The sequence below is a fragment of the Triturus cristatus genome, chromosome 2_1 (genome assembly GCF_964204655.1).
Source record: "Triturus cristatus chromosome 2_1, aTriCri1.1, whole genome shotgun sequence".
NCBI lineage: Eukaryota > Metazoa > Chordata > Amphibia > Caudata > Salamandridae > Triturus > Triturus cristatus.
In genome coordinates, this window is record NC_140581.1 from 816,547,151 (window position 1) to 816,567,360 (window position 20,210).

Here is a 20,210-nt window from a genome sequence, read left to right on the forward strand (position 1 = left end):
AATAATTTACAAATGTTTCTATAATTTAACCATGGCCACCGTAAATACCTCTACAACACAACAAACCACTACAAAATTAGATATAACAATATTAATCATAGAACATTTATGTAAAACACCACAACACAAACAACCAATAAATATAAAAATTAAATACAAAATTAACTAATTGTATACAAATTGTGAAATTTTTTAATATTCTAAAATATAAATATAGTAAAAATATTATTAACATTTAATTATCTTTTATAAACTCTCAACAAATATGACTTATTACTAACATATTAGAAATTTTTAAGTTTTGAAAACACTCCACACCCTTACCCACTAATAACACAACATCCCACTCCTAAAATTTCCATAACTAATAATTTATTTATATATTAAAATTATAATTATCTCATAAATATATATTTACTCTCAACAAAAAATATTTTATATTAACATATTGTAAAATTGTATATTTTTTAAAAACTCCCCACCCTTATCCCCTAATAACCCAACATCCCGCTCCTAAAATTTATAAAACAATTAATTTATATATAAATTTTACTAATTATTAATATCTCATAAAAAATGTACTCTCATAAATTTTTTTAAAATTAACATATTAATAATTTTATTACTTTTAAATACTCCCCACCCTTATTCCCTAATAACCCAACATCCCACTCCTATAATTTATATGAGAAATAACCTTTCTAAAAAATTAATACATTATTATTATCTCCTAAAAATATATTTACTCTCAACGATTACAAAATATTATTTACATATTATTTATATATATATTTTGAAAACACTCCCCACCCTTATCCCCTAATAACCCAACATCCCGCTCCTAAAATTTATAAAACAAAAACATTTTTTAATAATTTTAAACAATTATTATATATACTATTTTTTCATTATTATTATAACATTCATAAAATGTTAATATTTAAAAAATTTGATTTTTTTCATAATTCGACATTATCATTTTCGATATTACTTACCTTAACAAAATAACTATATTTTGTCCTTTCGATATTTTATACTTGATATTTTAACATTCGATATTTAAAAAAAAAAAAAAAAAAGATATTTGGGCATTCGATATACTGACAAACGATATTTTGGTACATTCAATATTACAAATTCGATATTATGTCTTCTCGATATTTTAAATTCGATATTATGTCCATTCACCGGGAGGATCATCTACTCCCCTCTAGGAGCATCTAAAATGAAAGCCGGGGGCCAATCTGCCTCTGCCAATAGTATATCATATGAAAAGGTCAGATTAGCCCAAAAAATCCATTGAATCGTGTGTTGTATGTCACCTTCAATTAAGAGGACTATATTATACAGTCTGTCAGGGGAGCCACTCTAGTGTCAGCAGTTTCTACATTTATGAAAGTATCAGTTGCTGTCGCCACCAGATATGGACGCAGTGCTTGTCGCACTACTGTAACTTCCGCCGCGCTGTCGAGCAGCGTTAGTGCCCATGTCAGGTTCTGAAGCTGCGTCCGCACTATCTGTGGCATACCTCGCTGTTAGCGCAGCAACTTTCTTCTTCTGAAACGGGGGTCGTTGACGTACAGACTCGTCCTGCTTGCCTTTGCCGTCAGTCTGATGCGGTTGCTCACGACTTTGGGCACCCCGTCCTTTCCCACGGTCTCCGCCACCGGATTGTGAAGCCGATGTTTCCTGCGAAGAACGAGGAGAATGTTGTTCAGAAACCTGAAATCTATCAGGTGACTTAATACTAGATCGATCGCGCAGATCATATGTGCGTTCACTAGACGACTGTACGGGTGAGGCAGGACGAGACCCCTGTTTCTGTAGCTGCTTCCCCTGTTTCTTTGCTCACCAATTTTGTTTAGGAAAATTAGGGCGTTCGTCTTTAGTAGACGAGCTCACCTTAGTTTGCTGTACTATATCAGGAATTATCACAGTTGGTTTAACACCTAAGGAACTGCGGCCTATGGTCCTATGGCTTCCGCAATTATTTTAGCGAACTCCTTAGGCCTGTCGAGTTCGTCCACGCGGTCCAGCTTATTAGCTACTTGGAACTGCATGGCATCGCCTTTGAGGTTGCCCATTACCATGGAAGCAACCACATCGAACACTCCGACAAGCCTCATTCCCAACTCAACAGCAGCCTCCGCCCTGTGATTCTCTTGAACACGTTTAATGACGGAGGGTAGTACAGACATTGACGGAGTGCCGAAGCACTTCGAGTAGGTCGCGGCAAAGACCTTGCCCCAGTTTGCAAAATCGGCCATATCTGAGACCAAGGTGCCGATCACGATCCGGCAAAAAATTCCCCCGTGCGACTCGTATCGGGTCTTTTTACCGTACGAATCGTACAAGTGCCGTACGAACTGGCAATCACGATTCGCATGGTAAAAAGTCCATACGAACCGCACTGGGAATCATTCCCCACACGTCCTCGGGTCGGAAAATGTGTCCGACACGTCCTCGGACGATTTACCGTACAAACGTGAAAATCCAAGTCCGACCGAGGAATCACGATCCATCCCGTGCGTCCGAGGATACAACCGTATGGAAAAAACACCGTCCGCACCGAACTCCTACAGCAACCATGGAGACATGTGCCCGCATACGCGCCCAACACTCCCCCCAGCCCCCGTACGTCCGACACGTACCCCCCGTATATGTATACCCCCACCCGTCTAGGTACACCCCATGACGTTCCAGTCGAACCCCCACCCCAGTACGTGTCATAGCCCCGTCTACCTACACCCCAGTACGTCCCAGTCGTACCCCCACCCCAGTACGTGTCGTACCACCATCAATGTACACCCCCCCACCCCAGTACGTGTCGTACCATCGTCTATGGACACCCCAGTACGTTCCAGTCGTACCCCCACCCCAGTACGTGTCGTACCACCGTCAATGTACACCCCCCCACCCCAGTACGTGTCTTACCACCGTCAATGTACACCCCCCACCCCTGGACGTGTCGTACCCCCCTGTACCTACACCCCAGTACGTTCCAGTCGTACCCCCACCCCAGGACGTGTCGTACCACCGTCAATGTACACCCCCCCACCCCAGTACGTGTCGTACCACCGTCAATGTACACCCCCCCACCCCAGTACGTGTCGTACCCCCCGTGTACCTACACCCCAGTACGTTCCAGTCGTACCCCCACCCCAGGACGTGTCGTACCACCGTCAATGTACACCCCCCCACCCCAGTACGTGTCGTACCACCGTCAATGTACACCCCCCACCCCTGGACGTGTCGTACCACCGTCCATGTACACCCCCCCACCCCAGTACGTGTCTTACCACCGTCAATGTACACCCCCCACCCCTGGACGTGTCGTACCCCCCTGTACCTACACCCCAGTACGTTCCAGTCGTACCCCCACCCCAGGACGTGTCGTACCACCGTCAATGTACACCCCCCCACCCCAGTACGTGTCGTACCACCGTCAATGTACACCCCCCACCCCTGGACGTGTCGTACCACCGTCCATGTACACCCCAGTACGTTCCAGTCGTACCCCCACCCCAGTACGTGTCGTACCACCGTCAATGTACACCCCCCCACCCCAGTACGTGTCGTACCACCGTCAATGTACACCCCCCACCCCTGGACGTGTCGTACCCCCCGTGTACCTACACCCCAGTACGTTCCAGTCGTACCCCCACCCCTGTACGTGTCGTACCACCGTCAATGTACACCCCCCCACCCCAGTACGTGTCGTACCACCGTCAATGTACACCCCCCACCCCTGGATGTGTCGTACCCCCCGTGTACCTACACCCCAGTACGTTCCAGTCGTACCCCCACCCCAGTACGTGTCGTACCACCGTCAATGTACACCCCCCACCCCTGGACGTGTCGTACCACCGTCCATGTACACCCCAGTACGTTCCAGTCGTACCCCCACCCCAGTACGTGTCGTACCACCGTCAATGTACACCCCCCCACCCCAGTACGTGTCTTACCACCGTCAATGTACACCCCCCACCCCTGGACGTGTCGTACCCCCCTGTACCTACACCCCAGTACGTTCCAGTCGTACCCCCACCCCAGGACGTGTCGTACCACCGTCAATGTACACCCCCCCACCCCAGTACGTGTCGTACCACCGTCAATGTACACCCCCCACCCCTGGACGTGTCGTACCACCGTCCATGTACACCCCAGTACGTTCCAGTCGTACCCCCACCCCAGTACGTGTCGTACCACCGTCAATGTACACCCCCCCACCCCAGTACGTGTCGTACCACCGTCAATGTACACCCCCCACCCCTGGACGTGTCGTACCCCCCGTGTACCTACACCCCATTACGTTCCAGTCGTACCCCCACCCCTGGACGTGTCGTACCCCCCTGTACCTACACCCCAGTACGTTCCAGTCGTACCCCCACCCCAGTACGTTCCAGTCGTACCCCCACCCCAGTACGTTCCTGGCGCACCCCCAACACAACCTCCTAAGTACGGAGTGCACCCCATGCCCCAACATCACAACCGCATGTACGAGTCTTACAAAGCCACACACAAGGACGAAATCGTACAACCAAATGGCCCATGTACACACCGTACACACGCTCAAAACGCACGTACACAACCAGGACAAAATAAAACAACACAAGAATACACCATTCGAAAGGCACACAGCCACTAACATGGCCAACAACCACTAAAATAACACAATCACTGACCTGCAACTGCCAAAAACAAACAGAGGCCCAATACACCACCACTCCTTATAACACACCCACCCAAAATTCAAAAACTGCCACACCCACCCATGGACCAATAAAAAGGGCCCACACACACAAACCATGAGCCTTTGCAACAGACTCACTGCTGCCAGACACCACAGAACCAGACTACAAGCTACACCACACCTTACACTTGCACACCTTCACACGACCACCCTCACAAACTCCCTCTCATCACATTCACACACACACACAACCATCCACACCCCCCCCCCAACATCCACACCCCCCCCACACCCACACCATCCCCACCCACACCCCTCACCATGCCCACTACCAAGAATCCAAAGTTCAGTCACCGAGAGTTGGAGGTCCTTGTTGATCAAATCCTCAGAGTCGAGCCACAGATCTTTGGAACATTGGTCAGAAGCACCAGCCAGGCAGCCAAAACAGCCATGTGGCAGACCATAGTCGATGCTGTGAATGCTGTTGCGGACACCAGGAGGACCAAGCAGGATTGCCAGAACAGGTGGTACGATCTGCGGAGGAGGGTCAGAGCCAAGAGGCAGGAGGAACACGACCAGGCCAACGCCACCGGAGGAGGGCCCTCCCGCAGAGCCGTACAGTACCATCCCTGGGAGGAGAGGGTGATGGCCATACTGCCGGTGGAGGCAGTTGAAGGAGTAGAAGGACTCTGAGACCCGGGTGAGTACACAAACAACGCACCTCACATGGGGGGAACTGCAACCACAACCAAAATTAATAACAGGCACGCAACCACCACAAGCCATCGCATTACTCAACCACACTCCATGAGCAGGCACATGCCACTGCTGCCACCATGCCCCATGCACCCAGCTGGACAATGTCAAGTCACAGGCCACAGAAGACAACAACACATGACACGGTAACCCGGATGGCGGGAGGCTGGGCACCAAGAATCACATAGTGCGACTCCAAAGCAGACAACAATGCCCTCTGCCCATATGGCCTAGGTCACAGCCAGACAAACACTGTGTCCCAACACAGGAATGACTTGCCAGCAAATGGCGGACGCCTTGCATCAACACATGGGGGTGAAGGCACTGTTTTGCACATGACAGCAGCTAATGAACAGCCAACAGTGTGAAAGAGTGGCAGCACACACCACCACAGCAGCAGCGCACAGACACACAGCAGACAAAATGGGTGCCTGGAGATCAGAAACAAACTCACATCAACAGGCCAAGGGCCACTCAAAGATCTGCTAACAGTGTGTGCCCAGGAAGCTGGGCCAAGGTGACAGAGGGTGACACACGGAGGGAGGGAGAGGGGGACACAGAGGGAGGGAGAGGGGGACAGAGAGGGAGGGAGAGGGGGACTGAGAGGGAGGGAGACGGTCAGAGGGAGGAGGCTGACACACGGAGGGAGGGAGAGGGGGACACAGAGGGTGGGAGAGGGGGACAGGGAGGGAGGGAGAGGGGGACTGAGAGGGAGGGAGACGGACAGAGGGAGGAGGCTGACACATGGAGGGAGGGAGAGGGGGACACAGAGGGTGGGAGAGGGGGACAGGGAGGGAGGGAGAGGGGGACTGAGAGGGAGGGAGACGGACAGAGGGAGGAGGCTGACACACGGAGGGAGGGAGAGGGGGACACAGAGGGTGGGAGAGGGGCACAGGGAGGGAGGGAGAGGGGGACTGAGAGGGAGGGAGACGGACAGAGGGAGGAGGCTGACACACGGAGGGAGGGAGAGGGGGACACAGAGGGTGGGAGAGGGGTACAGAGAGGGAGGGAGAGGGGGACTGAGAGAGAGGGAGACACAGGAAGATGGACACAGGGAGGAGGCTGACACACAGAGGGAGGGAGAGGGGGACAGAGAGGGAGGGAGACACAGGGAGAGCAAATCAGTCCTTTGGTGTGTGTGAATGTCTGCTCGTCAGTAGGTGGACTGCGTGCATGTAGACAAGGGTGGCCAGTGCCAGAACCCCCCCTCTTCATCATGGCAAAACGCAGGGCCATGTTACAACCTGTACACGAGCACAAGGACAGCCACCTGCATCATATAAGTGTGTGGATCCACTCCATGTGCACATGTACAGTGCTACAAGGAAGGCGCAAATGCATAGCTCGGCACACATGCACACTCCACTGCTGACTGCAGTCACACTTGACGCAGCAAGTAAGACTGTGCCACACATAGTGAAAGGGGCCAAATTGGTGCCCAAGGGACACACACATGCACAAGTGCACTGTGAGTGGAATGCAAGACAGATCCTAATTCCAAGAGGAAATGTGCCAACTTTGTAACGGATGAAACATGGATGTTGCATGGATCCAAATTAACATTGTCTCTCTCACACACAGGTCAACGTCGTGCTGCACCCCCCAACACTGGGGGGGAACACTCACAGGACCCGGATCTGCAGGAGACCGATCCCACCGGCAGCGACCACTCTCACCACTCTGCGGACGACCCCGACCGACCTGGCCCCTCTGGTGTCCAACCACCTGCAGCACCTGCGTCAGGTACAACCGTGCCAACCACCACCCCCACTCCTGCCACATCCCAGGAGACACCCAGGATCCCTGCCCCAACACCACAATGCAGCCAGGCTCGCCAGGAGGGACACGGTGTCCCGGGCACCCAGGAGGAGGCAGGCGACAACGCCAATGCCACCCCTCAGGGGTCCCGGAGACCCCATGTGCCCACAAGTGCAGGCCAGACGCAAGTGGGCAGGGGTGGCGGGAGTGGAGGACGGCGGAGGCGCGAGCCTGACCAGTTGGCTGGGGATCCGGTATTTTCCCATGTCCGTAACATCCTGGACTCATACCGGCAGGACACCACGGGCATGGCCCAGGTTGTGTCTGTCCTCGAGGGGATCAAGGTCCAGCAGGCCCAGCAACATGCGGAGCTAATAGCCTGTCTACAGCTACACCAACGGAGGATGGAGGACAGACAGGCTCAGCAAGTGACGGCGTCCCAGGGGATTCACGCTGAACTCCGTCGGATGGCCGACACCATGGCCGACCCTCCCTGTGCCAGAAGGCGGAGAACATCACCACCCACAGGGAGGGATCATGAGGAGGAGGAGGAAACATCCGACGGAGCATCCCAGACGTCGTCACGGCCTGCTGCTGAGGTTCCCCGCAGGAAGCCGGGTCGTCCACGGAAAGGACCGTGAGGGTGGCTGCTACATCACCATCTCCCAGGACACCTGGCCTGGCACCTGCCCCACTGGAGCAACAGCATCACAGCATCAAGAGACATTCTCTGCCACATGGCCCTGCTGGTCACTGGCTGACCAATGTTGACAAAGACTGTGGCATGGACTCTGAGGATTTCCAATGGCAAGGACACCAACTCCCCTACTGAACTTTGGATTCCCTAATCCCGGAAAGGCCCTCACTTTGCCCCCCCCCCCCACAATAATAAATCACACTATTAAGAGTAGATGCCTGCTGGTAGCATTATTACCTAACATGTGTCTTGTACAGTCTAGACATGCCTGAGTCATCTGTTCACTTCAACCATCCACACCCTGGGGCCTGAGTCTGGCACAGGACACATGGGTCACAGTTTTCTAGGCAAGACAGACATGGAGCACCATACACACCCGTGATGGTCAGAACCAGCTGAGGGGGTGGCCGAACAACCGTGCTGACAGACACATTGAGTACAGCAACAGTCATGCGCAGAGGTCAGGGATCCTGGCCCGTGTCCTGGGGGCCACCCAGGTACGTGTAGACAGGTGGCAGAACCATGTCCTGCAAGCTTGAGTCCGGTGGATGCAGAGAATGGGGTCATGGACAACGTTGGATGCATGGGGATGGCACATGTCACAATACCCACACAGTCATGGACATCATGCACATTACACAGTCTCAGCACACACACACAGCTTGCATCTTGCCACTCGACACATTGACACATAGCCACAATCAGGGAATACCATGCCAGACATGCAGGATGCACCGTGCCAACACACCAGCATTGACTGAGAAGAGGCACCTTGGAGGCATAGGGACACCTTTAATAGTCATGTGTTTGGGATTGCAGAGGCAACTTGAAGTACACATGAACACATCATGTGGAGTAACATGTGGCTCCAACACTGGCACCCCCCTTCTGCAGCACAAATGCGTGATAGCCATGGAACTGGCACACAAGTGTCGGATAACAGCTAAATACCCACAGCTGCTCACGGAGAGACTGCCATACACCATACATCCGCTGATGTGGAAGTCCCACGCCATGTCAAGACAATGTTAACCGTATGTGTCCGAGGGCAGTGTCACACACATTGATGCCTTCATCACAATTCACTATCCCATCACTGATGACTGACAACCAGGCAGCCCATCTATTCAGGTGTACCCAGCTGCATGTCGTGTCCCATGGGGATGCCACATGTCTGCAGAGGAACCAAACCCCGACCGGGGCAGTGTGCACACATCGTGAACAACTGCCACACCCAATACACCCCAGATGCATCCCTTACCCCATGGAGACTTCCAAACGTGTCCGTGCCTATAACGCTGAGTCAGCCCACGATGCCATGTCCATGAGGAATAGCAGTGCCACAACAATGCAACCAGAAGACGGCATGCGCAGGTACCTGGGGAAGAGAGACACACAAGAAGTCAGCCACAAAAAGCACAGCCACTTGCATGTGCATTGACTCGACACATGTATGGATGACAACATGCTAGGTCACAATTATGAGTGTGGAAATACTACCATCACTGCCACCATCACTCCAGTGACACACCCACACACACCTCTGACTCACGTGCCATACATGCAGGTGGAGACACGCATCACAACACATGCCACACGGGGACCAAGGCGTGCACACTCAGACACTGGTACTCACCACTAAGCAAAGAAGTCGCGTATGAGCCGAGTCCGGATGTCCTCTTGCGGCTCCACATCCTCCACATCACTAGCCCCATTGCCAAGCCCTTCGTCCTCCACGGGTGGATGGTCCTCGTCATGTTGATTCAGGATGAGTGGCACAGCTCTTTCAACTGCCATGTTGTGCAGCATGCAGCAGACCATGAAGATCTTGCAGACCTTCGCCGGGGCATATGGGAGTGCGCCGCCGGTCTTGTGGAGGCACCTGAATCGGCTCTTCAGCATGCCAAACGTCCTCTCTATCACTCGCCTTGTCCGGCCATGGGCGGTGTTGTAGCGGAGCTGGGCCGGCGTGATGGGGTTGCGGAGAGGTGTCAGCAGCCAAGGCATGTTGGGATAGCCAGCGTCCCCTAAATGGAAAGCACATGGATATCGTTAGAACTGGCGAAGCGGTAGTGCTGCTCGGCCAAACAGAATACAGGACAGACAGACTGTACCCACCAACAACACATGCCCGTTCGTTGCGCAGCTGCATCATCATATCAGGCATCCCGCTACGCCTCATGATGTAGGCATCGTGTGCTGATCCTGGAAAACGAGCACAGACATGTGAAATCACCATGTTGGACAGACACACCACAAGGGCATTGATGGAGTGGTAGTGCTTCCGATTGCGGTACGCCACCTCCCGTGCGTGTGGTGGTACCAAACCTACATGTGTCCCATCTATGGACCCAATGACATGGGGCATCCCTCCCAGGGCATAGAAACCACGCTTGACCTCAGTCATCTGTTCAGGGGTTGGGAACTTGATGAAGTCATCCAGGTGAATCAACATGGCCTCCAAGAAATCATGCAGCACACCGCTGAACATGCTCTGGGACATGCCACCAACATGAGCTATGGTATATTGGAAGGTACCCGTGGCAAGGAAATGTAGGGCAGCCATTACCTTCAGCTGGGGTGTCAGTGCCGTAGGATACCTGTGCTGCGGTTGCAGGTGTGGTGCCAGTCTCGCCGTCAGCTCCAGAATCAACGGTTGGGTGAAGCGGTAGAGCCGGATCGTGTCATTCTCCTGCATGGTGGCCAAGTCTGGAATTCTTCGGGCAACAGGAGGCGCTCTGCAGTAATTTGGAAGTGACAAGGAAGAGTGAGTGCACTACGAGAACAACTCATGTCTACTGAGCACATGTAAATCTGGCAATACACACATGCCACATAGGGAGTCAGGCATGTGCTCCATGCCCAGGACACGTATGGATGCAAGGTGACACTCCTTCCAAGACCCAGCTACACCCGGTGATTAAGAACCTCCCCATGCCACGCCATGAAAATAGCTGTGTCCCAGTGCAAGTGCACTGCCCGACGCAAGACAGGAGTGACATACACCCACACATTAGCAGAAGTGTGATGCCGATTGCAGAGACTGGCAGCGGAACACTTGAGCCACAGGTCACATGACATTACACTAGTCCAGCCCACACACCTTGCCATGAAGGTGCACATGTCATGACTCCCCACACATTCCTTGTGAGTTTGCTGACATGGCCTTGTCACGCTACTCCGTGTCCCTTGCATACATGTGCACCTCACATCCGATAACACATGTGGCATGGTGTTGGGAACAGTGTGCAATGACAATCTACACACAGCCACATGTTGGTTGCTGCAACGGCTGCAGCTTTTGAGGGTGCTACAACATCAACCCGATGTAAATCCCGGACACATATATGGCATAGTCACATTGTGCACTGTGGGTAGTGATGAGTTGTTGGACTTGGCCCTTCTGGCAGGTTCACCCCTGGACTTTTTGGCTTTTTATTGGTGACTTGGTGTGGTAATTTTTTTGGTTTCTGCGCACTTTCCCTGTGTCCCAGGGTAAAGTGCGTGCGTGCTCTGAGTGCATGTGGTGAGATAGGCCTGCCCTCCCATAGGAATGCATGGGGAATGTATGTGTCCCTAGTAGTTCCTGATGCGTGGGGTGTGCAGGCCCGAGTTTGGTATGTGCGGACTCGTGGGAGTGAATGCTGCGCGATGATGTGTGCGGCGTGCATGTACCTAGTGTGGAAGTGCCACTTCTAGAAGTGGGCACTTCTGTGTGCAGTGTGTCTGTCGCGTGATTGGCTGGTCATGTCATGTGACGGGCTAGGGATTCCCCAGTGTCAGGATGAGTCACCCAGTGGTGAATGGGGAGATCAGCAGCTAGATGGGTGGGAGGAGTCCACCTGAGTCCTGAATAGGACAGGGTTTTCCAAACACAATGCTGGCCCCGCCCCCTGTGGTGCGACTGACGACCCTAGCCCTTCCAGTGAATAGAATGAGGGGCTGAGCACATCAAGGGTGCTCCCCAACCAGCTGCGACTGGTTTTCCCCCTCACCCTGAACCCAGAACAAAGGGTTTGCCTGTATAAAAATGGGGCTGTGTCCCCACAGAAATTGTTCTCTGCCAGGATCTTACCTGAGGGGGGCTGCTGCTGCTGCCGCTGGACCAGAGGACCGCCACTTGGACTACCTCCCTGCCTGGAGGCCCAGTGAGCTGGCTCTGGGTCCAGCCTTGCCCCCACCCCTGCCCTGCTGCATGCAGGGAAGAACTTTGCTGGACTTTGTGGTTCTTTTTATCCTAAAGCACCAGGCAGTGCTTTCCTTTCCCTCATAGTGCTGGGAGCGCTTTTCTTGGCTTCATAGCGCTGGGAGCGCTTTGTTTGGGTCCCCTAAGCGCCTGGAAGCGCTTTAATTGAGGCCGGCAGCGCAACGCTGCGATTATCAGCAAGGGAACCCCGACGTAGGGATTCCCTGCTATTGTGCTATATTCGAAGCGGGTGCCCACCCCGCATTGTGTGCTTGTTGGCGGGTGCCCACCCCGCTTATTGAAGTATTCCTACGGCGGGTGCCCACCCCGCCGTGTACTGCATATCGAGGGAGCCCACCCCTCTTATCCCCGGAGAAATCACCGCGGCGGCCCGGTTCTCAAACCGGAAGTCAGGCAACGGCTCGTGGGACGGGGGCGGAGCCTCGACCTGCAACGGAAGTCCAGGCGGGAGCCCACTCCGCACTGGACGGCTTCCTGGAGGAACGAGAGGAGGCTGCCGGGGAAGAGAGAGAGAGCCCCCGAGGAGCGGGAGCTCTCTAGTGCCGGCCGCCCTGACCCCGACGCGTCCAGTGAGCCTGGAGCCTCGGAGGCTCCACGAGAAGCGTCGCCGGAGTCCCGGTGAGTGAGGCTCCGAGGGGGGGGGTCCGGACCGCATTTCGCTCCCGCCCCAGCGGGGGCCTGTCTATGCTCGAGTCCCAGAGTGGGACTCCAACCTTCTGGGGGCAGTATTCTGGAGCAGGCCAGAGCGCGAGTGGCGCTCCAACTACGGGGGCATTTCTCCTGCAGTCAGAGCGGCCCCGGAAGGCAGCGGGCCGCTCCAACGAAGGGGCCCGCATTATTTTCTCGAGCACTTGTGTGCTCCAACGGCCTGCATTGGTTTGCCCTGAGCCCCGAGAAGGCTCCAACGTTACGGGGCATTCTCGTCCTCAGAGCCCACGAGGCTCCACCCAGGCGCATTCTTCAGGAGCCTAGGAGGCTCCCCGGGGGCATTTCTATTGGCCATTTCGAGCCCCAGAGGCTCCAACGAAGGGGCATATTATTATTTAGAGCCTGCGAGGCTCAAGGGGCACAGTATTGATTCAGAGCCCTGGGAGGCTCCAACGTTGGCCCCAGCATTTCTCCAGTTGCCCAGCACTTAGTGGGCAACTGCTACGTTTAGGTTGTAGCCTCTGTGTTTTGGCTGGCGCAGCTTGCGCAGCCTTGCCCTAACATTTGGACACAGGGCGCCCTTGCCCCTTCACAGCCAGTTGGCCTGGGACTGCCACAGGTAGTGGCTTATGTGAGTTCTTGCGCAATTGTGTTTCCCTGCACCTCTGAATGTGTTTTTGCGTCATGTGCTTTGCTTTACACCTCTGAATGTTAGGCATCATGTGTTTATGTGCTTAGACCCCTACAGGTATTGTGATACTTAGGTGGTTGTTTTCTCCCTAGTACAGGTGGTGCCAGTGAGGTCCTGATTCCCTGCGCAATATTTTCCTAAGGTGGTTAGGGTTGCGTAGGTGGTACTTACCTGATACCAGTAGTGACTGGTGGTGTGCTAGGTGTAATTTTGTGCAACAGTAATTTAATTTCCTATGTTCTAAGAGTGCTAATTCCGGACAGTGGTCCAGGTGGCCCTGTCCCCTGTATATATAATCCCTTGTAAATTCTGCCCGTGCCTGTTGCCACATTGTAGAGTGTGTGTTTTTATCTAATGTGTTGTGTATAATACAAAGGCTATTTTTATAGAATACCTTGTGTGGGGTTTCCTTTGTGGTGGGCCTTGGGTGTTGTTGCTGGGTGCGCGCGCAAACGCTTTACACATCGCCTCAGGGATAAGCCTGTCTGCTCGTGCCAAGCTACCAAGGGGGTGAGCAGGGGTTATCTTTGGCGTGTAACTTCCTTGCCCTGACTAGAGTGGTGGTTTCTGCCTGACTTTGGCGCAAGCCTTAGCCAACCAGAAATCCCATTTCTAACATTGGTGGCAGCGGTGGGATTTGGACTTGCGTTTGCGCTGTACCGCAGCGGCAACTGGCCGCACTACAAAACTCTGCATTTAGATAAATCACATGGTATAGGGATTATTGTTTTAAAATTGTTTTAACTTGTCATTTCTTTGGAAATGTGTTTTTGTGCACTGTGAGTTAGGTGTCCCTAGCTCGGGAGGGTAGATCATCCCCTTTAGTGCATTGTGTTTCTGGATTCACCAGAGGGTGGGATCCAGTGGTGGCAGCGTAATAGTGTCCTGTACATTTGTCCCCCGCCCTGCGCCCAGAGTTGGTACCTGAGTCACGTGGTGGTCAGGCTGAGGAATCAGGGGTGGTAGAAACTGCCTTACCAGTCCGAGGGGAGGGTTGTGTGTGTGGATGAATGGTGTGTGGCACTAGGCAAGTGAGTGTGAGAATTGAGGCCGGCAGCGCAACGCTGCGATTATCAGCAAGGGAACCCCGACGTAGGGATTCCCTGCTATTGTGCTATATTCGAAGCGGGTGCCCACCCCGCATTGTGTGCTTGTTGGCGGGTGCCCACCCCGCTTATTGAAGTATTCCTACGGCGGGTGCCCACCCCGCCGTGTACTGCATATCGAGGGAGCCCACCCCTCTTATCCCCGGAGAAATCACCGCGGCGGCCCGGTTCTCAAACCGGAAGTCAGGCAACGGCTCGTGGGACGGGGGCGGAGCCTCGACCTGCAACGGAAGTCCAGGCGGGAGCCCACTCCGCACTGGACGGCTTCCTGGAGGAACGAGAGGAGGCTGCCGGGGAAGAGAGAGAGAGCCCCCGAGGAGCGGGAGCTCTCTAGTGCCGGCCGCCCTGACCCCGACGCGTCCAGTGAGCCTGGAGCCTCGGAGGCTCCACGAGAAGCGTCGCCGGAGTCCCGGTGAGTGAGGCTCCGAGGGGGGGGGTCCGGACCGCATTTCGCTCCCGCCCCAGCGGGGGCCTGTCTATGCTCGAGTCCCAGAGTGGGACTCCAACCTTCTGGGGGCAGTATTCTGGAGCAGGCCAGAGCGCGAGTGGCGCTCCAACTACGGGGGCATTTCTCCTGCAGTCAGAGCGGCCCCGGAAGGCAGCGGGCCGCTCCAACGAAGGGGCCCGCATTATTTTCTCGAGCACTTGTGTGCTCCAACGGCCTGCATTGGTTTGCCCTGAGCCCCGAGAAGGCTCCAACGTTACGGGGCATTCTCGTCCTCAGAGCCCACGAGGCTCCACCCAGGCGCATTCTTCAGGAGCCTAGGAGGCTCCCCGGGGGCATTTCTATTGGCCATTTCGAGCCCCAGAGGCTCCAACGAAGGGGCATATTATTATTTAGAGCCTGCGAGGCTCAAGGGGCACAGTATTGATTCAGAGCCCTGGGAGGCTCCAACGTTGGCCCCAGCATTTCTCCAGTTGCCCAGCACTTAGTGGGCAACTGCTACGTTTAGGTTGTAGCCTCTGTGTTTTGGCTGGCGCAGCTTGCGCAGCCTTGCCCTAACATTTGGACACAGGGCGCCCTTGCCCCTTCACGGCCAGTTGGCCTGGGACTGCCACAGGTAGTGGCTTATGTGAGTTCTTGCGCAATTGTGTTTCCCTGCACCTCTGAATGTGTTTTTGCGTCATGTGCTTTGCTTTACACCTCTGAATGTTAGGCATCATGTGTTTATGTGCTTAGACCCCTACAGGTATTGTGATACTTAGGTGGTTGTTTTCTCCCTAGTACAGGTGGTGCCAGTGAGGTCCTGATTCCCTGCGCAATATTTTCCTAAGGTGGTTAGGGTTGCGTAGGTGGTACTTACCTGATACCAGTAGTGACTGGTGGTGTGCTAGGTGTAATTTTGTGCAACAGTAATTTAATTTCCTATGTTCTAAGAGTGCTAATTCCGGACAGTGGTCCAGGTGGCCCTGTCCCCTGTATATATAATCCCTTGTAAATTCTGCCCGTGCCTGTTGCCACATTGTAGAGTGTGTGTTTTTATCTAATGTGTTGTGTATAATACAAAGGCTATTTTTATAGAATACCTTGTGTGGGGTTTCCTTTGTGGTGGGCCTTGGGTGTTGTTGCTGGGTGCGCGCGCAAACGCTTTACACATCGCCTCAGGGATAAGCCTGTCTGCTCGTGCCAAGCTACCAAGGGGGTGAGCAGGGGTTATCTTTGGCGTGTAACTTCCTTGCCCTGACTAGAGTGGTGGTTTCTGCCTGACTTTGGCGCAAGCCTTAGCCAACCAGAAATCCCATTTCTAACATGAGTCATGTGTCATGACCCCTGTACCGGGCATAATGGGACACTTCCGTGTGTTGGTGTCCGTGCCATGCCAGTGACGCTCACCCCAAGTGCGCAGTCCCACATGCACACATGTCAAAGGAGTCAAGGGCATGCCTGGCACACATTGCACCCTCACACAGTACACATGTACACATCTCATCATACATCTGGTGCCTTCTCCACTCAGGAGGCATGTTCCACATCACAGCCTGTGACCCCTGTGCCCCACACATGTGGTAATGCACAGACGATGCCTTGATGTCCATTCCTGGACAAGTATGTCCATCCATGGACAAGTATGTCCGCCCTATTCCTACATGTGTGTCGCCTATCACCACAGTGATGTGTAAAATCCGCCGTACTGCTGCTGAGAGGGCCTGTGCATGTTCCCAAATCACTGTGGGAGTGCTGCCGTATGTGTACCCATCGTGATGGCGAGCGTAGATGCGAGTGTACGGTCCGTACCACTACGAGTACGCATACGCGTGCAGACCCATAGTGATAGAGAGCGTAGATGCGAGTGTTCGGTCCGTACCACTACGAGTACGCATACGCGTGCAGACCCATAGTGATAGGGCCGTACACTCGCATCTACGCTCTCTATCACTATGGGTCTGCACGCGTATGCGTACCCGTAGTGGTACGGACCGTACACTCGCATCTACGCTCTCTATCACTATGGGTCTGCACGCGTATGCGTACCCGTAGTGGTACGGACCGTACACTCGCATCTACGCTCTCTATCACTATGGGTCTGCACGCGTATGCGTACCCTTAGTGGTACGGACCGAACACTCGCATCTACGCTCTCTATCACTATGGGTCTGCACGCGTATGCGTACCCGTAGTGGTACGGACCGTACACTCGCATCTACGCTCACTATCACTACGAGTACGCATACGCGTGCCGACCCATAGTGATAGTGAGCGTAGATGCGAGTGTACGGTCTGTACCACTACGGGTACGCATACGCGTGCAGACCCATAGTGATAGAGAGCGTAGATGCGAGTGTACGGTCCGTACCACTACGGGTACGCATACGCGTGCAGACCCATAGTGATAGAGAGCGTAGATGCGAGTGTACGGTCCGTACCACTACGGGTACGCATACGCGTGCAGACCCATAGTGACAGAGAGCGTAGATGCGAGTGTACGGTCCGTACCACTACGGGTACGCATACGCGTGCAGACCCATAGTGATAGAGAGCGTAGATGCGAGTGTACGGTCCGTACCACTACGGGTACGCATACGCGTGCAGACCCATAGTGATAGAGAGCGTAGATGCGAGTGTACGGTCCGTACCACTACGGGTACGCATACGCGTGCAGACCAAAAGTGATGGAGAGCGTAGGCATGCATGTACGGGCCGTTGCCATGCATTTGGGGTGCCCTAGGGCCCCCACACGCACCGTACCTGTGTGTGATGCTCCAAATTACATAGGGGACAAGTATTAAGGCCTACATGCATGCTGGTTGTCATGGAGACCAAGTTCAAAATTCGAAATTGTTCTGGAAGGTGCACAGCAGAAGTCAGTTGGGATTTGTCTACTTTGTTGCAATGTGTTTGTGGGGCTGACATCATGCAGGAGAATGAAACCGATCGAGAACCCACAGACTGCTAGGTTTGAAGGGATTGGTGGAAACATAGGATGCAAATGTGAGTGACCAATCTCTCTGTACTCCTGTGCATGAGACTGGGCAGAAGGGCACATATAAGGCAGCCAGGTCCCATGAGGGAGCACTTGCCTGCACATCTTTGCATTCGTCGACCCAGCTGCTGCTACTGATTCCCTGGAACCATGTCAAGGGCTGTGGAGAGGACACAGCCATTCACCCTGGAGGAGAACATGGCTCTGCTGGATGTGATCCTCCCACAGTACTCCATGCTGTATGGGCGACCAGGTTATCAGGTGAGTGCATAGGCCACTGCCACAGACTGTCCCTATGTGGTGACTGTGACTTCTGCCATTGCGTCCAGGTGTAACACACATGCCATGTACTGTCGGGGGGGTCCCAGGGGGGGGGTGCCTGATGTCTCCCAGCAGTGCCCTGAGACAGGAGGGGTGGGTGCAGAGTCCTCCCAGCAGTGCCCTGAGACAGGAGGGGTGGGTGCGGAGTCCTCCCAGCAGTGCCCTGAGACAGGAGGGGTGGGTGCGGAGTCCTCCCAGCAGTGCCCTGAGACAGGAGGGGTGGGTGCGGAGTCCTCCCAGCAGTGCCCTGAGACAGGAGGGGTGGGTGTGGAGTCCTCCCAGCAGTGCCCTGAGACAGGAGGGGTGGGTGTGATGCACAGTGTGAGCCTTGATCATTGATTGTGACATTGCCATCATTCCACCTGTGTACCCACTGTGGCACGTAGTGCTTTTTCCCTCACCAGGGGATGATGTCCCTATGACAAAGGTGCAATGCGTTGGCTGCATGACATGCCTTGTTGTTACCAGCTAATTTGTACCCATATGTCTCTCTGTGACATGTGGCTGGTGTATTGATGTGGTGTCACTTGTTCCTCCTCACAGGTAGGCGCCACTGCCAAGGAGCAGATCTGGCTGACCGCCGTCAGTGCCGTGAGGGGTGTGGATGGTCGGAGGCGGCGCCTGGCCCAGGTGAGGAAACGCTGGCAGGATATCCGGTGCTGGACGCGGAGGATTGCACGGCTCCTGCTGGGGGACTCACCTGAGAGCCACAAGAACCGCGGCCGCCGCCGTCTGAGCCACCTCCACAGGCGTGTGCTGCCGGTGGTCTTTCCAGACCTTGAGAGGCGCTTACAGGCGATACAGCAGCAGGAAGGGGGTAGGTACATGTGTGTTTGTTGTGTGTCACCGGCATTTGTAAGGGCACAGTAGCATGAATCCACTGGCAGGGTTTAAAGGTGCTGTGCAGATCCTGTTTGCCCCAGTATAGCGCTGTGCCCCTGCCACCCTTCCCCTCCTTGCAATGTGTTCCCTGGTCTGTGTGTAGTCACTCCTTCACAGGGTAATGTAGGCTGGCGCTTTGTCCACGGGAACAATGTCTGTAGCATCATGTGTGGGGGTGGTGTGTAACAGGTTGTGGGACCTTGCCTGTGCACTGTCAAGTTCACTGCATGTGGGTTCCATGTCAGTTGGCACTGATGCTGACTCCAGACATGGGAGTTGGTCTCTCATGTGTCATGCCTTACAGCGCGCATGTCCTATGTAGTGGCCTGTGACATGATGTGCATGAGTGTGCGATACACATAGTGCAGGGATGGTGACGTGTGTTGCAGTCATTACCATTCAGTAGCATGTAGTTGCGTGCCCACTACTGTCCCCTGGGGCACCTTTGCCTCAGTGGTGTATGTGTCATCATAAACATGGCCACTGTCAGTGTCTACAGCGTAAGTTGTGCTCTGTGCCATTGTCCCCTGTCACCATGTATATAGACGTGCTAATTTGTACAGGTGTCCACTGTGCAGCCTGACCTGATTGTCCTTCTTCATACTCACAGTTGCCAGTGCCTGTGTGTCTTGTTATACTCATCTGAGGATGGGCACTGGTACCTCATTATTTGTACAGGCGCACCTTGGCTGTTTGGCGTCCAATCTTGCTTTTTGCCTGCCCCTGTGTGTATCACCCAGACCATGAGATGTTGGTGCCACCTGTGTCTCCACAATTTGCCTCGTGTAGGGTCTTGTTGGGGCGGGCAATGCCTATGTGTTAAATCCTGATTACCACTTGCTGGGTCTGGGCAGTGTGTGATGTGCCTGGACACACACGCAATGTGCAGTGACCGAGTCATGTTGTGCATGTTTTCAGCATTACCTATGCAGCATGTGTCTCAAGTTCATGGATATGGTCCCTGGTCATCGGTATTTTTGCCAACGCTGTGTGGTGCAGATGCAGTGCTGGATTGTCCCCAGGGCCTGG